This window comes from Sus scrofa, chromosome 14 (genome assembly GCF_054392235.1).
Source record: "Sus scrofa isolate SSC_HxYL_T2T_F1_AM1 chromosome 14, Sscrofa_HxYL_maternal_Yorkshire_Landrace_v2.0, whole genome shotgun sequence".
NCBI classification, from domain to species: domain Eukaryota; kingdom Metazoa; phylum Chordata; class Mammalia; order Artiodactyla; family Suidae; genus Sus; species Sus scrofa.
This window is the reverse complement of record NC_139396.1, coordinates 113,896,710-113,918,292: the sequence shown is the minus strand read 5'-3', so window position 1 is coordinate 113,918,292 and position 21,583 is coordinate 113,896,710. Positions and strand designations below refer to the sequence as shown.

The 21,583-nt window shown below is 43.7% G+C and overlaps 1 protein-coding gene across 6 annotated transcripts in view; it reads left to right on the top strand.

Annotated features, from left to right (window-relative positions):
• LOC102167823 (uncharacterized) overlaps nt 1-21,583 on the top strand; it is a 770,457-nt gene that overhangs the window by 453,024 nt on the left and 295,850 nt on the right. For 2 of the 6 annotated variants that reach the window (XR_014827520.1, XR_014827533.1), the window contains exon 7: nt 16,957-17,122. The exons of the other annotated variants lie outside the window; for them this stretch is intronic. The gene's annotated coding sequence lies outside the window, so the exon portion shown is untranslated. Of the gene's footprint in view, nt 1-16,956; nt 17,123-21,583 lie in introns of those variants that run through there. 6 annotated transcript variants of the gene reach the window in all.

Here is a 21,583-nt window from a genome sequence, read left to right as displayed (position 1 = left end):
GCTGGGTAAAACAGATTTGTGTTGAATATTATGCAAACAAATCCTAATGGCACTTATTCCCTTGATGGATCCCTTTGGTGATCAACCTACGAGGTTCTGGAAATGGACCGTTATGCAAATTCATAAAATACAACTAAATATTTTCACCTTGGGATGTTTATATATTTTTTTTCCCTTGGAAATAAGATCCTTAAATGAAAATCTCAGTGGCAATGCTCCATGAAGACGAGGCCATAAATGCCTCACTAAGCAAAAGAAAATAAAAAAGTTGAACTACTCAAATGTTAACTCAATTTTGTGGCTGAAATGTTATAGATTCTCTCAAGGACTATAATTCACTGATCTTTTATTATATGGACATTGCTACTTTTATTGCTCCTCCTTGGCTCTGTGGTGAGTGTAGGGGATTCCAAGAGGAGAAAGGGCTGGTTCCCTGTCTCTGATAGCCCTGGCATTCCCCGTTCACTGGGCAATAGACAAGCACATCAGTAGCTACAGCACAGAGGTGAGCCATATGCTATGGACTGCAGGGAGAGTATTATTAGCCAAAATTTTAAAGGCATCTTGAAGCTTACAAAACACTCTCACATTTTGCAAATATTTATTGAGTGCCTGCTGTAAGTGAGTCACTCTAACATTCACCATTACATTTTAATTTCAAATGCTTCTCCCAATGTTATAAAGTGTGACTCTATGCAGATTAAAACACAAAATGGCTTTCTTTCATGATAGTTCTTGTCTTTATTGTCATCATACATGAAAATCCATACTGTGCAGAGACCCAAAGCAAGTGTCAGATGTCAAAGGAAAGACTTTCAGAAGACACCAAGAAAAACACCAAAAAAAAGCAAAAAAGAAAGAAAAGAAAAGAAAAGAAAAGAGACTAGTATCCATGAGGACATGGGTTTGATCCCTGGCCCTACTCAATGGGTAAGGATCTGGTGTTGCCATGAGCTGAGGTAATCGCAGATGCAGCTAGGATCCTGCTTGCTATGATTGTGCTGCGGGCTGGCAGCTGCAGCTCCGATTTGACCCCTAGCGTGGGAACTTCCATATGCCCCAGGCGCAGCCCTAAAAAGACAAAAAAAAAAAAAGAAGAAGAAAAAGAGAAGAAACCTAAGAACAACAATTTGAAAAACAAGTAAAACAAGCCCAAAGCATAGCACAGAACCCATGGGCCCAATAAAGTATTTTGCAAATTAAAGGAGGTACAGAGAAAGCAGAGCATTTTGAGAAACTCCCACGTTTCTGAGGCTGAACCACAACTAGAATGCAAGGAATGACTTCCATCCTCTGGAAAGGATGTTGCTTGAGAGCAGCAGTGCACAGGGCTAGGTGAGAGGACTCCTGGCTCCACCACCAGGGGACATCTAGGGCCCTCCAGGGAAGCTGGGAGAAAACCAGAGACCCCCTTAGTCATTAGAAAAGCAAGAGCAAAACTGGAAACCAGATCCTAGAACAAAAGTATTAAGTCAATAAGTTAAGACAAGTTGGTACAAAATAGGGCCATGTGCAATTAGAGCAGCCACAAATTTCCTTGCCTAAAATCAAAAGGAAGAGTGACTATGCTTTGAATATATTTATATCTATCTGTACAGTGACAGAGCTATAGCTATAAAAGGGGGAGTGTGAAGTACTGGATTTGTTGGCATTATTGCTAATCTAGAAACTGAAGGAAGCTGAGCAGGTCCAGCACTTATTCAAGTGTCTATAGACTCTTTAGTGATGAACTGAAATCTTCTCAGGCTCCAAATTACTGAAAATTCTTCTTCACCTCCACCACCCTCCCACTGATTTGCAAAAGAGTCTGTAATGACTCTGCTCCCTGGGTCTTTGGAACTGAAATGAAATCTGCACAGAAATGCAGACCCACTGTGTGCTTCAGACCCACCTGATCAGTCTTTGCTTTTCTATTACTCTGTGTTCTTATAATCTCTGAATCACAGACCATTTAGTTAAGACTCCAAATTCTTCTTCTAGCTCTCATCTGTCCAGTTCAATCCAGCAAAACCCTCTGTGTCTGGAAATCCCTTTTACCTGAGTACCTAATTGTGGTGGAGGAAACCAGATTTTCCCCAATCCCCATTTTCTTCTGTTCAGAAATTGTCTACTTCATCCTTGAGACAATTAGGCAGCTCTTTTCCTTCCTTTCCACATCTCATTTGTCTGATGGGTTCATGGGTGTGCTTAGCTTAGCTGTTCTTTTAGATTCTGTTTTGGAGCTTGGAGTTCCCATTGTGGCTCAGTGGTAATGAACTGGTATCCATGAGGATGCAGGTTCGATCCATGGCCTTGCTCAGTGGGTTAAGCATCCCGCATTGCTGTGAGCTGTGGTGTAGGTCACAGATGTGACTTGGATCCTAAGTTGCTGTGGTATAAGCTGGCAACTGCAGCTCCAATTAGACCCCTAACCTGGGAACTTCCACATGCCATGGGTGCAGCCCTAAAAGGACAAAAAAAAAAAAAAAAAAAAAAAATTAACCAAACCTCCTCCCTCAGCCCCTTCAGGTCTTTACTTGAATGTCACCTTCTCAGTGAGTTCTGCTCACTGTATCCAGAACTCCATACCTATAACTTGGAACACTCCTTATCCCATGATGCTTTAATTTTCTCTTTAGTACATACTATTATCCAACTTACCAAACTTATCCTTGACATTCGTCTTCACCATTGTTCAACTCCCCCAGTGATGTTCTGAAGTTCTGGTAAATGTTTAATAATTGGCTTCTGCAGGGCAGGGTCGGGTGGGGTGGCAATCCTGATGCTGTTGTGTTTGCCAGTGGTGTAAATACGTCCACTATGGCCAGTTGCAAGGATGGTTGTGTTTAACAGTTGGTTGTGTGCAAATTCCTGAAAATTTCACAATTTGCTCTTGCAAACTGGTTTGAACCAGCTCCAGCTTCCCCACACTGGGAAATCTCATGAGGGCAGGGCTTTGTGTACTTTATTAACTGCTGTAAACTCAATACTCCAAATAGTACTTGGCCCAAAGTAGATGTTTCATAAATAACTGTTAAGTGAATGAATGGGTATAAGCATCTAGTTTATAATCATGATCATTTATATTAAAAAAAATCCATTCTGCCAATTTTACTTCAGCTCATAGTAAGAACTGTGTCCATGCTGTTACATGTTATTCTATAATGTTTAATGGTGCTTTGATGCTTAATATTAGGGTATAATTTGTACCACTGCTATTTAATATTTAGGTAAATTATATCTAATTTAAAAACACCATTATAAATATCTTTGAACCTAACTCTTTACTCAAATTAATGGATTCAAATGTAGTGATATATTGTTTTTTAAGGTTAATTACATTATACTGAAGTGGTATGGGAAATAAATGTGTGAGGATTTCAAGTGATACCCTGAAATTTCAATGATATAAAGATGTTTGACCAAGTTTATCTTATATTAGAATATACTTTTAGCAAATAAAACAAACAAGGGATCCAAAACATTGACCCTCTTTAGATATAAATTTAATAAATAATTCTCATAAACAATGCAGAATATTTTAAAAAATGAGTCAAGGATAATTTGTAATAATATGGAGAAAAGTAATTTAGATTCATACTTAATCTTATACAACAAAAATAAAGTAACTGAATAAAATAATAAAAATAAAATAAATAAAATTAGAAAAACATTTTATTCTGAGTGTAGAAATGAGAATTCCTTAACAACTAAGATGATAGAAAAATTATAAGTTCAATACATTTATGAATATAATGAATTTAAAAAATTCTGTTTAATGTGAGAAAAAAGAATGTATACCTGTGTGTGTGACTGGGTCACCTTGCTGTACAGAAGAAAATTGACAGAACACTGTAAACCAGTTATAATGGAAAAAATTAAAATCATTATAAAATTAAAAAAAATTGTTTCACAAACACTAACAGAGTTCAAACTAAAAAAGGGGTTACGATCACTACGATAGACAAAAGTCTGTTAAATTTTTATCCAAAGCTGTAAAAACTCTAAGTCATAAATGGATAAAAAGTTCAAGAATATAACAAGTTTTATTTAAAGTACAAATGAGGAACACACGTTAGGAGAGATACAATTTAGTTTAACCTGCTTATTAATTAAAGTAATGCAAAGCAGAATTTTATTATAAGAGATTGTACTCTTAGTTCAAGTCCCTTCATTATTGTACCACCTGGATTGATTCCACTTTAATTCTCTTAAGTCTTGAATGAACCAAATATGGATTGATCTAAATGTGGATCTCAATTTGTTCATCCCTAATTCAGTCATAGAAATGCCAAAGGAAATATCAGAAGCTTGCCAAGGTAACCAACAGGGCCTAGAGTTGGTGTGTGATTGTATTGTCCTGAGAGATATTAGAATAACATTTTCTTGTTTTCCTAAAGAAAGCCTCAAAGAACCACTAAGTCAAAAAACAAATATATTTCAAACCTGCGTGCATTGCCTTAAGATTGCTTCACTTTTGTCCCTCTATGAAAAACTTAAGTATAGATGTAGGTGCATCTATTTAGTTCATGTGCATTGTGATCCAGTGGTGTAATTTTCTTCTGAAAAAAGTTGTGGTTGGGAATATAACCAAATTCAGTAGTGGCTCTATGTCATTCAGTCATAGACTGACAGGTGGTGGAAGAGATGACAGTTTCTACCTCTGTCTGCCCATCTATTAGGTTAGGCATCCAAGATATTTCCTTGAGAATTCTGGTTCCATATCTCCATGACCTTCACAGAGATATGGATGCAATGATTCTGAGAACAGATGGTGAGGCTGCAGGGCTCAGCCCCGTGTGGACACTGGCTGTGTCACATTGCGCCCATCTCCTGTCTTTGGAGTACCATTGCTAGAAGGCCCCTCTCTTCACAGAGCTAAAAGCATCCTCCTTGCATCATCTGCTCCTGTTATAATTTGAATGTCTGTGCCTGGGGTGGCTTGGACACAATCTATGCATTCCAGGTGCCTCCTAAAGCACTCGATGGGTCTTTGAAGATATAAATGGAGGAAACATGCATGAAATAAAATGTAGGCCAGTGATGAGATGTGCCCACATTAAGGGGACTTTGGTATAGCCAAAGAACGGATGTTTGGGTCTGTATTATGTGAACCATCTGTACCCCACAACTCAGAGTGTGTCTGACTTCATAGGGAGGGCTTAGCATCAGGGAGCCCTGGGAAGAAGCCATTGCTCCATCCTAACTCAACATCCTGTCCATCCAACTATTCAGTTCTGAGTTTTCACAGTTAGCACATTTTCTCCATGTTGGCCTACATGCTCCCAAAGGTAGAAATTGTTTCTTCTGTTATCAGGTAAGGGAACTGAGTCAAACAGGAGGATTATCAGGGCCCTGTGACACATCTGATAAGAGACAGAGGCAGGTCCAATCCCAGCCTCCTGACTCCTGGGCTCTCATCCTCTCACCCCGACTCCAGGTGCTCTGGGGCTCCTGGATTCAGCTACTGTTCCCAGGCCCAGGACCCACTCTATAAAGGGGAGCAAAGCGCTCTCTGGAGCTGATTTGGCAAATCCCCTGATAAAAACATGGCCTTCAATTTAGCCTTCGTGCCTAGATATTCTTTTGAGTCCTTGTTCTGGGCAAAACCATAGGAGCCTGTACCTGTCTTGCTGGCTCAGCTATCCTTGGGGCCTGGGTGGCTGCTGCTTCCCATTGTCCTTCTCACCAAGGGAGCCAGTGACCCTCTTGTAGGCCCATTGTGTGCTTGGCAGGCTGCCACGTGCTCCCTCAGTGCAGGCCTATGCCACATCCCCGCTTTCCTGGAATTCAAGACGTAAGAATAAAACCCACTCCTTATTCACTCCCCGATTATTTCCAGCCTCATTTTTCATGCTCCTGCTATGGCATTGTTTTCCCAGGAACTGTGAAGCAATGAAACTATTAAAAAATTCAAACACTATGCAGGGACTGTTTATCAAGAAAACAATCATAGAAAAAAAAGTCCTGCAAATTTGCCTGGTGAAACTTTGTGGGGAGGAGAAGAAGGGAATGGCCACAGGGAGGGTCAGATTTCCTCCTGCAATGCTGACCAACTGGATTGGGGCCAGGGGTTAAGCTTCCATAGACATACACACACATACATGCATGCACACGTGCACACGCGTGCACACAGTAGGAGACTGTACATGTCCAGCTGTCTCTGTAGGTTTCTTCTAAGAACCGGAAAGATTCAGATTTCCTTTTAGATAGTTTATGAAGGACTTTTAAATACACCCACTCCCTTGGGGGAAAGACTTTCAAACAACGGCCTAACTTTTTGTTGATGGATTTTTGGATATTAGGGATATTAGTTCAGCCTGATTTAATTCGTGGGTTTGGTTGAGGAGCACGATGGAGGCCCAGCTTGGTTTGGTAGAGATAGACTTGGGCTGCATTTTTTTTCCTCCATGCCTTCCCCAGCCTCTTTGCCAGTTGAGCACAGGCCTGGCAGGGATGCCCGGGTATTTCCCTGCTTCGTTTCTCCCCCTGGAGTTTGCTCCCCTTAGCATCTCATGCCAAGCTTAAGCCAGGTGGGAACAAGGCCCTGCATCTCAGGGGCCTCTGTTCCAGGTGCTCACAGAGATCAGGGTGAGCTCAGGGACCACACTGTGTCTGGCCACTGCCCCAGAGCTTGCTGATTCCACTGATGCATGGCCATCCATTCTGGGGTTTGAATGCTTTGACACTCAAAGCTCCAGCGGTGGCTGTTCTGGCCACTTGGCATGCAGAGAAGGCTGAGGCTGGATGGGCATTTCTCCACCAACTCACCCTTCTGTGCTCAGCCCTTAGTGACGCTGCCTTCAGTCCAAGGCTCAGAGGCCGTCACAGCATAAAGATGTGAGCAGGGGTGAGAGCTTTTACTTCCTCAGCTGGTAGAAATCAAAGGACTCTCCAAGGTAGAAGAGAGAAAAAAGAGGGCATACCAAGGAATGTAATAGGAGGCTTCTGGTCTTACCCACCATCTGCCAACTTTCCCATCTGGGCCCCAAGTGGCTGGGTGGGAGTCGGTGGGGACCAGTGACCATGGAAATATGTATTTGTTCTGTGAATCTCTTCAATCCTGGGGCTTCAGGGACTCAAACACTCAGTCTTCCATCAGAGGCAAGTCCAGATGGCCTATGCATTGTTCCCAGACCCTCAGGCTACATATAGCTTCAGCTGCTGCTTTTCCTCATTTGGGAGAGTAAAAACCTAGGCTTGGAATGTCTCTGAGCTTTCTAATGGGGCCACCGGCTGATCTGCCCCAGCCTTTTTCCTTTTAACCAACTTGACCTTCTAACATGAGTGAGGAAATGCCTATTTGCTTAAGCTTGTATTTTCCATAGTTATGTAGCAAAATCCCATTTTTATAAGCATAGTTTAGCTCACAGCATAATGAGGCATAATTCAGCCATCCAAAAAACCGAACCAGGCTTCCTTTCAGTTTGAAATGAGGATGCTAGAAGAAGATCAAGGCCCTAGAGAGGGAGGCGCTGTTTCCATTCTGCATAGAAAGAGGTGTGTGTTGGGGGGAGGGGCTTCATACAAAAGGCATGAACTCTGAGGAACTTATGCTGAGTGAAATAAGCCAGCCAAGAAAAGGAGAAGTACTGTATGATTTCACTTATAGGAGCCACTTGGAGTAGTTAAAATCCTGGAGACAGCAAGTAGAATGGTGGTTGCTAGAAGTGGGGGTCAGGGAAGGGGGAATTAGTATTTACTGGGGACAGAGCTTCAGTTTTACAAGATGGAAAGTGTTCTGCAGATGGATGGTGGTGATGGTTGCAAAAAACATGAATGCACCTAACAGTACTGAACTGTAGGTTTAAAAATGGTAAGACGGTAAACTGTATATGTACGTTACCACAATTTTAAAAAGGCAGGATTCAGCAGAGCCAGACCTGTTTTACGGAGGCGTATGGAAAATGCCACTAAACTTTCTGAACCTCTAGCTCTGCAGCCATGGAGGAGTCTTCCACCTGCATCTTCTTCCCCCCATAGTGAATACTGACACTGTAAGGCCTCATTTTTCAGGAATATTGATTCATAATCCTCATTCATCAGGAATATTAATTCCTGACTCTGGCATAAAATAAAGGGCAAGCATCACTATGACAGGAGGCGAAGCTTGGTTAGATTGTTCGGGTTTTGTCCTTAGCACAAGCTGCTGATCGTTATGCAGTTGAATCAGTTATGCTTTTGTTTTTTCCCTTGCCCATTCTTCCCTTCATCACTCAGCAAGCTTTTACTGGGAACAGATTGAGGGCCAGCTCTGTGTTAGGAAAATGCCTAGATCCCCAGGCCATAAAGAATGTTGAATCTGGTGTGCACTCATCCCATGAAAAGCTGTAAACATTCTACCTTTGAGCTTTTAATCTGTTCACGGAAGATAAATAGGACTTTACTAGATGAGGTGAAAGAGTAGAAAGGACATAAGGGCATAGGTCTCTCCCAAGAGACCTGCATCTGAGAATTGTTGCTACTTCATCTGCATTCATCCCCCTGCTCTGGGGGTACCCTGGCTGGGCTGCACCTCAGAACTCATGGGCAGCTATGCTTCCAGGTATGCATCGAGGAGGGGGGCGTGCTCAAAGTTGGTAACACATGGTTAGCATAAAACCTTACTAAATTCTCTGCTAACAATGACTCAGTCCAGCTATTTGGAGCCAGAAAAGCCCTGGGCGAGCTTTTGGTTGGAACTGGCATCTGCTCAAGTAGAGGAATTGCTTCTTTGAAAAAGAAAACACAAGTGAGGATGGAAGGCAGACCTGCCTTCCTGATGCCTCTATCAGGCTGCAGTTCCCAAAGAAGGGTGGGGAGTCCCAGGATTACAATGGCTCATAAAATCTTGTCCACTTGTGGACTTGGCTGTGCCAAAAAGTGGAGCTGTTTAGCTGTTACACAGATAAAATGGGAAACACACATTTTCTATAGCAGCAGGAAAGAGTATTTTTGTTGGGTTTTGTCAAACAAATTTTAAACCCTTAAACCTTTTGAAAATTTATAGCAAAGAAACATTTATATTTTGTGTTGACTTTACCTTCCTAATATACAAAGCCAACTCCAGAAATTCAAAAACCCCAGAATGGCTTTTGGCAGAAATCTTGGTTCAAAGCAGGAAGGTTATAAGGGTTTATATTCTTCTTTCTAGACCAAAGGCTCTTGTGGGGCTGCTGTTTATTTTTCTGGCTCAAAGAGCAGAGCCTCCAATATAATATGAAATAGGTAATATAATAAAAATACTTTATAAATCAGGAACTCCATCCGGTTAGGCCTATGCTCTGTCAATTCTGAAATAAACATGCAGGAACCCTTGCTGACTTCATTTCCTCTTGGTTTCTTCATCAGTGTGCTGCCCAAGTCTTTCCTAGGTTTGTTTTTGTTAATTCCCCGGGCCCATCCCACACTAGGTCAGTCCTGCTACAATTACCAGTGAGCCTTGCCTTCGTCTGCGGTGTGGCACAGAGGATGTGTTTTCCTTGGTTCTCCTGGTGGAGTGGAGGAGACAGGGCTAAGCAGCAGATGGCACAACTGGCCGATCAAACACACATCAATCACTCTGTCACAGAGAAGCCTAATTCTCACAATAGTGCTTCACTCCATGGGAAACATCTGCTTTAGAAAATGGTTCATCGTGTAATAGTTATCTGAACATGGGACACCTAGCATGTCAAGCCTTCAAAGTCATCAGCCCGCTTTTGATGTGAGGACAGTGAGACCCAGGAAGGGAGGAGCTGAGAGAGTGATGGAGTCTGGACTTTCCCAGAAAAGAACAGCTATACCAGTCACCCAGGTACTGGGGGAGGCCCTCCCCTGCCAGGCAGGCTCTTGGTTCCTCATCACTCCCATCTTCCTGGCAGGCAGAGTGATGCCTTTGTTCCACAGACATCCTAGTTGAAACTTCTCTTTACATTAATTTCAAATCTACCCCAATGGATCTTTGGCTGCCAATCACTGGTTCTAATTCTGTTGACTTAACTGAATAGAATAAGTGCATTCTTTCTTTTATGTGATGGTTCTTCAAAAATCTGAAGGCTTCTAGAATATTCTCCCAAGTCTTCACTTTTTCAGAATAACCACATTTCTTGCAGTACTTCCTCAAACTTTCCAGACACCTCTATCTTTTCTTCTTCCAATGTGTTCAACCTTGTCAGTCATCACTCTTAAAACATCATGTCTGGAATGGACCACAATATTCCAGACAGTGATCTGATTAGTATCATTAAAGATTTCCAGCAGCATCAGACACATGTTGTATATACACATCAAACTTACACATTCTTAGGTCCTCTTTTGTTTTGCAAAGATAAATCATTGTTTATATTTATTTACTCAACTGTTGATTTCTTGACTTTCAAGTTCCTAAAAGAATTTTAAATGACTTTTCAAAATATAATGCAGCCATATGTAAAAATAGTAATTGAAGAAACTAGCAAGGGGTTATTGCAAAGAGGGAAAATAAAGAAAGTCAAAAGTTATAATGGTAGGTAAAATGTATTCCAGGAGATCCTTTAACCCTGCTAGAGGCAGGCTATACATTTGGCTCTGAGTTTCCTAGCAGCAAGTGGAAAGATGGTAACATAATCATTGATATGTCAGAATGCACATAAAGGAAACACAAGTCAGTAGCTCAGGATAATTAAAGTTATTCCTGGTACTGGGACCTAAGAGAAACATTGCCTATAGTCCTGACAGAAGTCACTAGGTGACCCAGCCCTTAATAATATTCCTAGAGTAAACAGCACATTCCTAAGGGCTGATTGCTTATAAGTCCCTGAACTGCTGCTGACCTTATACCATGTCCAACATGATGTGCACTTTGGCAATTGATTTTTTTTTTCTTTTTTAGGGCCACACCCATGGTATATGGAGGTTCCCAGACTAGGAGTCCAATTGGAGCTATAGCTGTCAGCCTACGCCACAGCCACAGCAACATCAGATCTGAGCCTCGTCTGCAACCTACACCACAGCTCACGGCAACATCAGATCCTTAACCTACTGAGCGAGGCCGGGGATGGAACCTGCAACCTCATAGTTCCTAGTCAGATTCATTTCCACTGTGCCATGACAGGAACTCCAGCAATTGATTTTTTTAAAGCATGTTTTTATCCCTGCTACATTTTAATGTGGACTTTGGAGAATTCTTATTAAAAAAGATAGAGAAACTGCATGAGAACATCGATGTTCAATCAGCGCTTCCTAATTTTTGAAGTTCTGTGGTATCCAACTATTTTGTTATTGAACGACATCCTCGTAATATTCTCCAAGGGCCTTATTATTATTATTTCAAATAAAACATGTTTTGAGATCAAGGAGACTTGTAGGAATCTTTCTGTTCTGCTGTTTTAGCTTGAGGGAGACTTAGCTAGAAATTGGGGTTATGCTTGGCATCTGTCCCTCCAATGTATAAAATAACAACTCTCCTGAAGTCCTAGATCCCAGGTTTCTCCCTTCAGGTGCAAGGAGAGGCAAGGAGGGGCTGTTTGCACATCTCAGCCTGAGAGACACATCGGTGATGGTGAATGAGAAAGCAGCCTGTGGATATCTTTCTGGTCAGGGATAGAGTGGAGACCGCCATCTGTACTGAAGAAATCCACTAACCCCAGATGAGTGTTCATGCCCTTTCACATGCTGAGCACCCAGGCACCTCCCACAGCTCCTCCAGGGGGCCCACTCGCAAGGTCACACAGGCTGCTTGCCTGCCCACCACCGCCATGTAATCACATGGGTGTTCAGAAGCCCTTGCACTACAATACAAGAGCTGTGAGATCTGAGCAACATTTGTGGCTCCAATGCAAGCAAAATACACATTTTGTTCTAGCTGTTCTGGATCCTATGGCTTCTTTTTATCACCTTAATTCAGACAATGTCTATTTCAAATTGTGTGGATGGTCCCAAACCTGAAATCGATAGTGAAGTCTCATTTGCATGGTCATGAAGTACACAAATATCTAATTTTACCTGGATCTATTTTGCAGAAGATTACCAGTAGAATGCCTTGGTAAAATATTTAATAGAACCAAGTATTATATATAAATAGATTTGCATATATATAACATAAAAAACAGAAGGCAAAAATATAAGCTCTATCACTATGGTCTATTCAAAAGGTACTCATGTACCTATTTTAGTGTAGCTCGGTTGTTCTAACAACTCATCTTTGGATTTTAGCCTCTAACCAATGGAATTGACTGCCTTTGTGGCCTCCTTCCCTCCCTCATCCCACCCAGCAGTGCTCCATGCCCAGCAGTCAGCTTCTATGTCATCAAATCCATTGTCACCCCTAGCACTGCTTGTGACCAGCCAGCTCAGAGGATGAGATGGATCCCTGATATGGAAACATTTCTCTTGGTCATCCAGCACCTGATTGCTTTGCTTTCCTTTTAATTTCTTCATGTTCTGCTTGCATCTATATGGGTCATCTTGAAACACTATCTGCCTTCTTAATGCTAATATCATCCACACAAGTAAGAATGTCTGTTTCTTCTCAGGCAAACTGCCAAGGCTGAGTTTCATGAATTCTAACTCTATCAATATCTCCAGACCTTTTGTCATCTTTATGGTCCTCTGAACACTTCACAAATGGTTTCTTCAGTGTAGGTAAGTAAAGTAATATGAAGAAAGGATCATTCCAGTGCTGTTCCAGAGAAAGAGAGAGAGGACTTTATTTGGGGGGGTTTGCCTCAATATTGCAATGAAATTACCCACAAAGGGTACATAACATTTTAATCCAGAACTTAGGGTACTCCCCACCAAAAAAATTCCCCAGTTTCCTAATGAAAATGGTCAAGGCTTTAAATTTCATTCTGTAGATAAAGACACACAGGCACAAAATGTCCAGATAATTTTTCCAAGTCAGAGTGAGGGAAAAATGAAACTCTAATAGTATCTGGGCCTGGTCTGAAAAGCGGAATTAAATTCAATTTCCACTCTTGCAACAATAAACAGTGATAGTTTCTGTCTTCTTTTCATCGAAAAAAAGACAGGAGGAAAGCAGGAGGAAAGGAGAAGGGTTTCTGCGCTCTGGTGGAACTATCTGGAGAGTTTGCCCTGTGAGAAGCCCACCAGGCCCAGGAGCTGAGAGACTCTGCTCTTCCTGATTGGAGAATGCTTTGTCTTGGTCTTGAACAAGAACATGAAGGATATCAGGAAGTTTAAGGCTATCTTCGCCTAAAAACATTATGCATGTACTTTTTGGATTAACAGATACATACTACTATTTATAAGGTAGATAAACAACAGGGACCTGCTATATAGCACAGGGAACTATACTCAGTATCTTGCAATAACCTACAGTGGAAAAGGATCTGAAAAAGAATATACACATATATGTATAACTTTTCTGTACACCTGAAACTAGCCCAACATTGTAAATCAGCTATATTTCAATTTTAAAAATTATGCATATACTAAACATGATATTTCTGGAGTTTTAAACACATCACACATGTAATATCCTATTTAATCATTGCACAGCTCCGGGATGCAGGGATTATTAACAGCAGCAGGACCTACTTCCTGATGTAACTGAGGTTTGAAGAGTGTAAGCTACTTTTGCAACAAGGGCCTTGAACCAGGTACCTGAGACCCACATGCCACCATTTGCTTAGAGAGTTGCTTTTGACTGTTGCTCTCATCTCCCAACAGCCAGGACCAGGCCAGGACCACCTAACACCAAATGTAGCCTGGGCCATTGCCCCTTCTTGTTCTGTGGTACACCTTCACCTTGCCAGTGGCCACATCTGGAGACACTGGGGCTCTCAGAAAGAAGCAGCCTCCTCAGCTTTGGGGAATGGGGTCTGTGACTCATGGTAGCCGTCCACCTGGAGGAATGGGGAGAGTAGGGACTTTTTAGAAGACGACACTCTCTTTGTTATTGTTGGCACGCACGGTGCTGAACTCATTTCAGCTGAGTAAGAACCAGTGATTCAACTCTAAGAGCACTGTAGACTTTGTCTCACACTGGGTAGAATTGTTAAGGGTTACTGAGTGTTCACTTCATGGCCCCTTAAGATCTGTGAAATAAATCTCTGTCCTTGCCAAACACACTGAGGGCTTTTCAGTCTCCATGCTCCACTGAAATGTCAAAGTATGACAGGAAGGCATGGCTTCTCTTGTTTGGGAGGCTCGACAGAGTGTGCATACCAGCTGGAGGCTTCACCAGGCTTATACATATTAATAATATTTATTAATTGTATATTATATATCACTTATACAATAATATTAGATATAGTAATACCTAATATATAGCATGAAAACTGGCTTGGTTTGCAGATCTAAGCATCTAACAGATGTGTAGAATCCTAGGGTGCCCCAAAGAGCATAGTGAGTTTAAGGACTCCTCTCTGTGTGAGGGGCCACCCAGAACTCCTCCTCCAGGGAGGTTCAATTGCTCTGAGCAGCCACTGCAGGGGATGATCTGATCCGGGGACACCACACTTGCTTTCTTTCCTCCCTTTCAGACTTTAGAGCCAGAATACCCTCTGATGGGAGTTTAATCAGATTTTCCTAAGTGTCCTTTCATAGATATCCTTTCATAGATGTCCTGGAATGCACTTCTTTCTAAGGTAAAACAGAATCAATATGGAACCATCTGAGAGTGGGAAGGCCACCTCTAAATGGATGCTGTGGTACAGGAGTGATACAGGGGGAATGTGGTGAGAGTGGGGTGGTGATGTCAGGATGTGCATGGATGTCGTCCACAGGAAAGGAAATAAGAGCTAAGTGAGCAAAGGGTCACCTGGTTGTCCTGACTAAATGGGGAGACACATGAGCAGTTATGGTGCTTGCAGAGTGAAGGGGGGCAACATCTGTTTGCTTGGGCATTGTCTAGCCAGGGGATAGCAGATAAGGGTGTTCATTGGCATCTGAAAGGAATGGGAGGCATCTGGAGAGGTGGGCATGTTATTTGTCTGGGCTTAAAGGCTTAAGGCGGTGGTTCTCAACCCAGGGTGATGTGCTGCCACCCCCCGCCCCAGACACTTAGTAGTGTCTGTTTTGGTTGTCACAACTGAGGTGGGGGCTGCTACTGGCATATCCAGCATAGAGGCCAGGGATACTCCTAAACACCCTACAATGTTTAGGATGGCTCCCCATAACAAAGAATCATCCAGAACAAAGTATCCATAGTGTAGAGCTTAAGAAACCCTGGCTTAAGAGTTTGTGAATGTTGGAGTTCCCATCGTGGCTCAGTGGTTGTGAACCCAACCAGTATCCATGAGGAGGCAGGTTTGATCCCTGGCCCCACTCAGTGGGTTAAGGATCTGGCATTGCTGTGAGCTGTGGTGTAGGCCAGCAGCTATAGCTCCGATTCGACCCCTAGTCTGGGAATGTCCATATGCCGTGGGTATGGTCTTAAAAAAACAACAACAACAAAAAAAGTTTGTGGATGTTGAAATCAGTATACAATGCCAGTTTTCATTTATATCTACTCATTCTACCACCTTGACTTGAGGTTAAGTCTCTCATACCTCACAAAGTCATTTCCCAGCTAATATAGTAATGGCATGGCACAATAGGAGAATGGGTTAGAAATACTCAGGCACATTCTGCCAGAGATTAGGGCTCAACTCTTTCTCCCAAGCTGTAGGCAAGCTCTCCCTCCTTGAACTGCCTCGGGCTCTATCGGTCCTCTTAGAGATTTTGAAACTTTATCTCATCTGAGCCCAGTCTCTTCATCTCGCATCCTTCATGGCAGCCAGGTGAGTGTTTTTGTCCCTAGAAGCTACTCAATGAATGTTTGCCAACCACCTAGGCCAGCGAGGCCAAACTAAAGCTCAGTTTCCAAGGCATTCATTCCACCATGTTTATCTTTGGTTTGAGAAGAGTGGTCATATGTAATTTCAGGGCCCAGTTCCGTGGAAAGAGGGCCAGTGCCCCATTAATAGCCTTTTCCTGTTGGTTATTTGCCTCCCTGGGACTCCAGCAGCTTCTCATGTTTTTGGCCCCAAGGCCCCAGTGGAAATAGAAAACAGCATGCTTTTTACCCACCCAGCCTCTATTCCTTGCCCACATAGACATTTGCTGTGTGCTTCCTGTGTGCTAAGTGATTCTGGACAGACGAATCTAACACTGTCCCAAGTGGCCCGTGTGGTGTGAAGCGTAGGAAACTATCCCTCTCTTTACAAGTTCTGACTTCAGTGAGGGGGACAGCTGGGCCTGTAGATCATCCTGATAGATGGATTAAATGTCTTAGTAGAAATGCATACAGAGTGTCTGTGAGAATGGAGAAAAAGAAGGGGAGGGGAGGGAAAGTTGGCAAGGCCACATTTTACCTGCCTGAACGGAGACTCAGAAGGTGCTCGGAGGGAATGTGATGCCTAGAATGGGTTCTTCCTTCACCTAAAGAAACAGGTAGCCAGGAAAGGAAGCTGTGGCATCCACACTGCTGCCAAGGCAACCTGACCATCTCTTCTCATGGTTTTCACACTCTGGAGAGCCCGTTACTTGGTGCTTGAAAGCAGTGGATGACTATGCAGCTCCCCAAACCCTAAACCCCTTGATAGTTTGCACATGACTCAGCTGCTCCATCATCTCCTCTCGTGCCCTCCCCCAGCCACAGTCACACTTCCTAATTCCTGGCTATGTCGTAATGTTTTTGACGCCACAGGGCGCCAGGTAGTCCGTCCTTTCCTGGTTTGGAAAGCATCTTCTATGGGTGATTTTTCTACCCCTTAAAGTTTCACTTATCTTCAGTCCAAATGTCAAAGATCCCTTTCTTCAGGAACCCCTTTCACCCTGGTAGAAATCATTGCCTTTGTCACAGCTCATCATACTCAAGTTTTGCTTCATGGAAGCGCTAGGAGTATGCAGTCTCTCTCTTCTGCGCTCCCTGAGGTCATTTAGAATGTTTTTCCATCTGTTTGTGTATTTGTTCCACTCGCTCCGCCCAGGGTTAACTTTTAACTGTATGAATGCATAGCAGGTGCCGAAGAAAGGTCCGTTGTTGACAAAGATGATAAGCAGTATAAATGTTTCATTATATTTTTTTTTCAGGAATAGGTATGTACCTACCAAAAGGACTCTTGTGCTTCAGAGAAATAGAAAATCTTTTCAACTTTCACCAGCATTCCGCTTTTAATGGTGTTCCTAAATACACAGACCGCCCCGGTACAGAGGGGATATTAAAGTTCAAAGAGACAGAGAAATCAGGTTGAAGATGGTAAGTGAGCAGACTCTTAAGGGAATAAGAGCATTTCCTCATTTCTGGATCGGAGCAGAAATGTCTGTAATCCAGATATTTAAAACTTGTCTGAGTGACTAGGTGGGGGAGGTTTCACAGAACAGCCCGGAGCAGGGCCCTCAGGGATGAACTTGATGTGATTGTAAAGGTCATATCTAGCCCCAGGGCCTCGGATTCCTTGATAGCACATCTGCTTTTGATTGCATGGGTTCTGAGCACCGGCTTAGGGCAGGACGCCATCTGAAGGAGGAAATACTAAGCTTGTCTGCAGGTCTGGATGTTCCCACAATGGGAGACCAGCTAAGCCCTGTGGCTGCAGGAAAGACACTGGAGCTTTGTCTCCAAGGCCCCACACGTGGAGAACTTGGCAGCCCACTCGGGCCTCTCAGAACCAATGAAATGGAGCTGGCAGAGATGCAAAGCTAGGGAAAATGGACTTGACAGGAGCCGGAGATGATTGTTTGAACGAGGGATACCATGGTCGTTAAGAGGGAAGGTTGGGAATCAGAATCAGACCCACACTGTAGTTCTGGTAACTCCACTCACTGGCCCTCGTGTGACCTCAGGAGGCTTACTGGTTCCTGGTTTGTAACATGTGGGGTTTACTGAGACACTGCCTGCCAGGCATTTAGGGCTGTGCCTTATCGCTCAATCATGTTCGGCTGGCTCTTCTTTTATAATTTAACTTCGGCTTGCTCCATCTGGGGAGATAACATGACTAAATGCTTTGAAATTTGAAAGAAAGGCAGAAAAAGAAAAAAACACCACCCCAGAGTGCTGTTTAGAATAGTGGAAGTCTCAGCCGAGCAGCACCGGCTCCCCGCTGGGTGCAGATGTGAGGGGCCCTGCTCCTCGGGCAAGTGCACTTGCTACCCAGTGAGAGCCAGCCAGGGCCACCAAGTCACGTGAGCGGAGGCGGCGAAAGCTGCAAAAACACATGTGGCCGGAGCAGGCACAAGGAGGTGATGCCGGCCCTGGGAGGTCCCTGAGGCTGTATGGGACCGGGATTCCTTGGAACGCTGCAGAGGGCAGGACTATGTAAACAAGAGATCAAAACAATGGCCTTGCTGGCCCTTCAGCGTGATAAATGTTTGTCCTGAATGTGTAACAGGAGTCAGACCACCACCATCTTTTTGTAGTTGGAGTTTTAAGAGGACCCAGGAGAGGACTCACTGGTGTGAGTTGGGGGAAGTCCTTTCAGCTGGCTTGTCTCCCTGGTGGCTGAACCCACTTCTAGGGGCAGACAGCCCCCTGCATTTTCAAAGCCCAGCCTGCCTGCATGACCCCTCCCAAGCAAGGGGCCACGGGGCAGGCTGCTCAGAGACTCTCATCATTCTTAGCCAACTGGAGAACCCCTCCCCCATGGCGTGGGAAAGAGGGGCCAGCTTCATCCAAATTACGCCCATCATCCCAGGACCACCAAAGACCATGTCTGTGAGTTCAGAAAAGGGAAGTTTAATGGGAAGGGAAACAGTTCAGCCAGGTGTGTTCAGGATCGTAAAACCCACATAACTTTTAGCAGCTCTTCTAACTTTTTCTATCTACCTCAGTTGCATTGAGACCAAAAGCCCTTGGCCTTGGCTCACGGCCCCTCACTGCTGTGTCTTGCACATCTTCTCTTAGAAGCAGAAAGTACAGGAGAGAAAACATTTCCTATTAAATATCCCAAAACACGTGGCTGCTTTAGTTTCTGCTATAGAGTGAAACTGGCAGGTTGTTATGACTCAGCTGGTCCTCCCAGACAGATAGACAGAGAGAGAGTTCAATCAATTCATAATCTATTGGATGAAAAGATCACTGGGATGATTGAAACAGCTCTCTAAGATCTAACCATCTTCTATTTCATCATGATGACCGCAAATGTTAGCATCTCCATTTGACCATTTATCATTCTGTCTTTTCTGTCAGGAGTGCCAAATTAACGTTCAACCCTTGCTGATGTTTGTTATTTCATTTAGGAAGTATTAGCGATAAAGCCATTTATCTGAGAGTGTTTGACTTGCTGTTTCTGTTATCTGGCCCCTACGTTAACAGCATTTGGGGCCAGAAAGTGATTATCAACATTATGCCCAAGAAAGAGGGTTCAGGCATGCTTGAATAAGTATCCAAAGGTGAGGGGGCAGCTGAGGACAGTCCTAGGAGCCTGGTGGGGGTCAGGCCGAAAGTCATGGGTGATGGCTATAGGTTCAAAATGGTTGGGGAAGACCTCAGAGATGTGTGTGCACACATGTGCATGTGTATGTGTGTGCATACATGTGTGAGTGTGTGTGTGCAGTCAGGGCTGGGGTATGATGATGATGTGATGTGATGATGCCTGGGACTAGGTTTTCAACATGGCATATGACCATTTGTATGGGTGCCCATCTGAGGTCTAATTAGAACATCTGTGTGCAGGCAATGCCTCCATGAGTTCCAATAAGCCACAGCACTGTTGATTGCAGGAATCTTGGCAAGGTAGCTGCCTTGGAGGATATCAAGCTCCAGGGCTTTCTTCCTATTCTGGATTTTTCTGTGCTGTCTTATCAGTGGCCCTATCGACTGGAATTCAGGCCACAAAGTTTGAATTCAGGCCCGAGCTGAAGGCACTCAGCAAACTCAGATCTCAGCTGGGGAAGGGGCCTGATAGATCTGGATCCAAGCAGGCCCTCCCGGCCCCTCCTTTTGGGTACACTTTGGGCCAGTCCCCTCTGTTCTCAGTTTCCTATTTGTTAGCTCAGACTCTTATTTCTCAGGGTGTGATCGCAAGAAACTAAATAAAATAATTCATATGACATCTTTTTAGAAAGTAATAAAAAGATGATTCTATATTGGATTTTACTGAGGGTAAACACTGTGCACACGATAAAAGCAGTCCAGCCCCAGAGAAGATATACCTGAATGGGGAAATTTTGGGTGTTTGGGAATTACATTGCATAACATCCCTTCTGGATGTTTTTATTGAATGCCTACTTTGTGCCCTGCTTAGTGCAAATATGAAAAGGGGCCTGGTTCCTCTGCTCCAGTGTTTCATAGTTTTGTTGAGGAAACTGACAAGGTCTTAGTCTTAGTTACCCAGAAAGCAGAGGATTAGTGGGATATTATTGTGTTAGGGAGTTGTTATGGGCTGGATTGTGTTTCTCCCAAATTTGTGTGGTGAAGTCTCAGTAACTCAGAATATGACTGTATTGGGGGGTAGGGTATTTCTAGAGGTAATTAAGGTACAATGAGATCATTGGGAGGGCCCTCATCTGACCAGTGCCCTTTTAAGAAGAAATTAGGACACACGCATGTATGCAGGGAAGGCCATGTGAAGATACAGGGAGAAGATGGCCATCTGCAAGCCACAGAGAGGTCTCAGAAGAAAGGCCTCAGAGTTCCCGTCGTGGCGCAGTGGTTAACGAATCCGACTAAGAACCATGAGGTTGCGGGTTCGATCCCTGCCCTTGCTCAGTGGGTTAAATGATCCAGCATTGCCGTGAGCTGTGGTGTAGGTTGCAGATTTAGCTCAGATCCTGTGTTGCTGTGGCTCTGGCGTAGGCCGGTGGCTACAGCTCCGATTGGACCCCTAGCCTGGGAATCTCCATATGCCGCGGGAGCGGCCCAAGAAATAGCAAAAAGACAAAAAAAAAAAAAAAAAAAAAAAAAAAAAGAAAGGCCTTGATCTTGGACTTCTAGCCTCTGGCACTGTAAGTAAATTTCTGTTGTTTAAGCCACCCAGTGTATGCTATTTTGCCATGACAAGTTTAGCAAACTAATACAGAAGTGCAGCTCAGGAAGCAGGAGTGAGTAGGGGTTGGTAGGAGAGAGAACATATGAGAGGTTGAGTGCTTTATCAATATGGCCACTGCTAAGTGCAACGGATGGCTCAGTTGAATGGGTACCATTCTTGGAGAAGCTTTGCATATAGGGTCTTGGTGCATAAAGGGGGACAATTTAGTCTCAAACTCTGATCTCCTATTGGTCAAAGTTTTTCCCCAAAGGATGTGGACTCCCCTGTACTTTTAGGTAACACAGTCATAGGCGTTGAGCAAGAAAACTTGCTGAGATGAAAGAGATGCTGGGAATCAGCATGGGAAGGCACTGCTACTGGGCCCATGGGAGGTCCTGAGCCCATACAGAACTGCAGCGGAGCCCAGACAGGTCAGAGCTAGAGGAGCGGGGAGGTGAGCAGGGATTAGCCTGGCTTGTAGGGTACCAAGAGGCTTCCTGAAGAGAGGCAGGGAAGGCAAAGAAGCACAAGAGGGGAGAGGTGTTGGGGTCTGCCGTGGCTGGAGCCCAGTACAGGCAGCAAGGCTTGCTGGGAGGTGAAATTAGAGAGACCCCAGCAGTGAAATCACCGGAGCCTTGAAAGGATAATGCGTTTGGGTTCTATCCTGAAAATAATGAGTCGTCATTAAAACAAAGCCTTTAAGCAAGAGTGATGTGACTGAGCCTGCATTCAGAAAGAACTCTGGAGGAAAC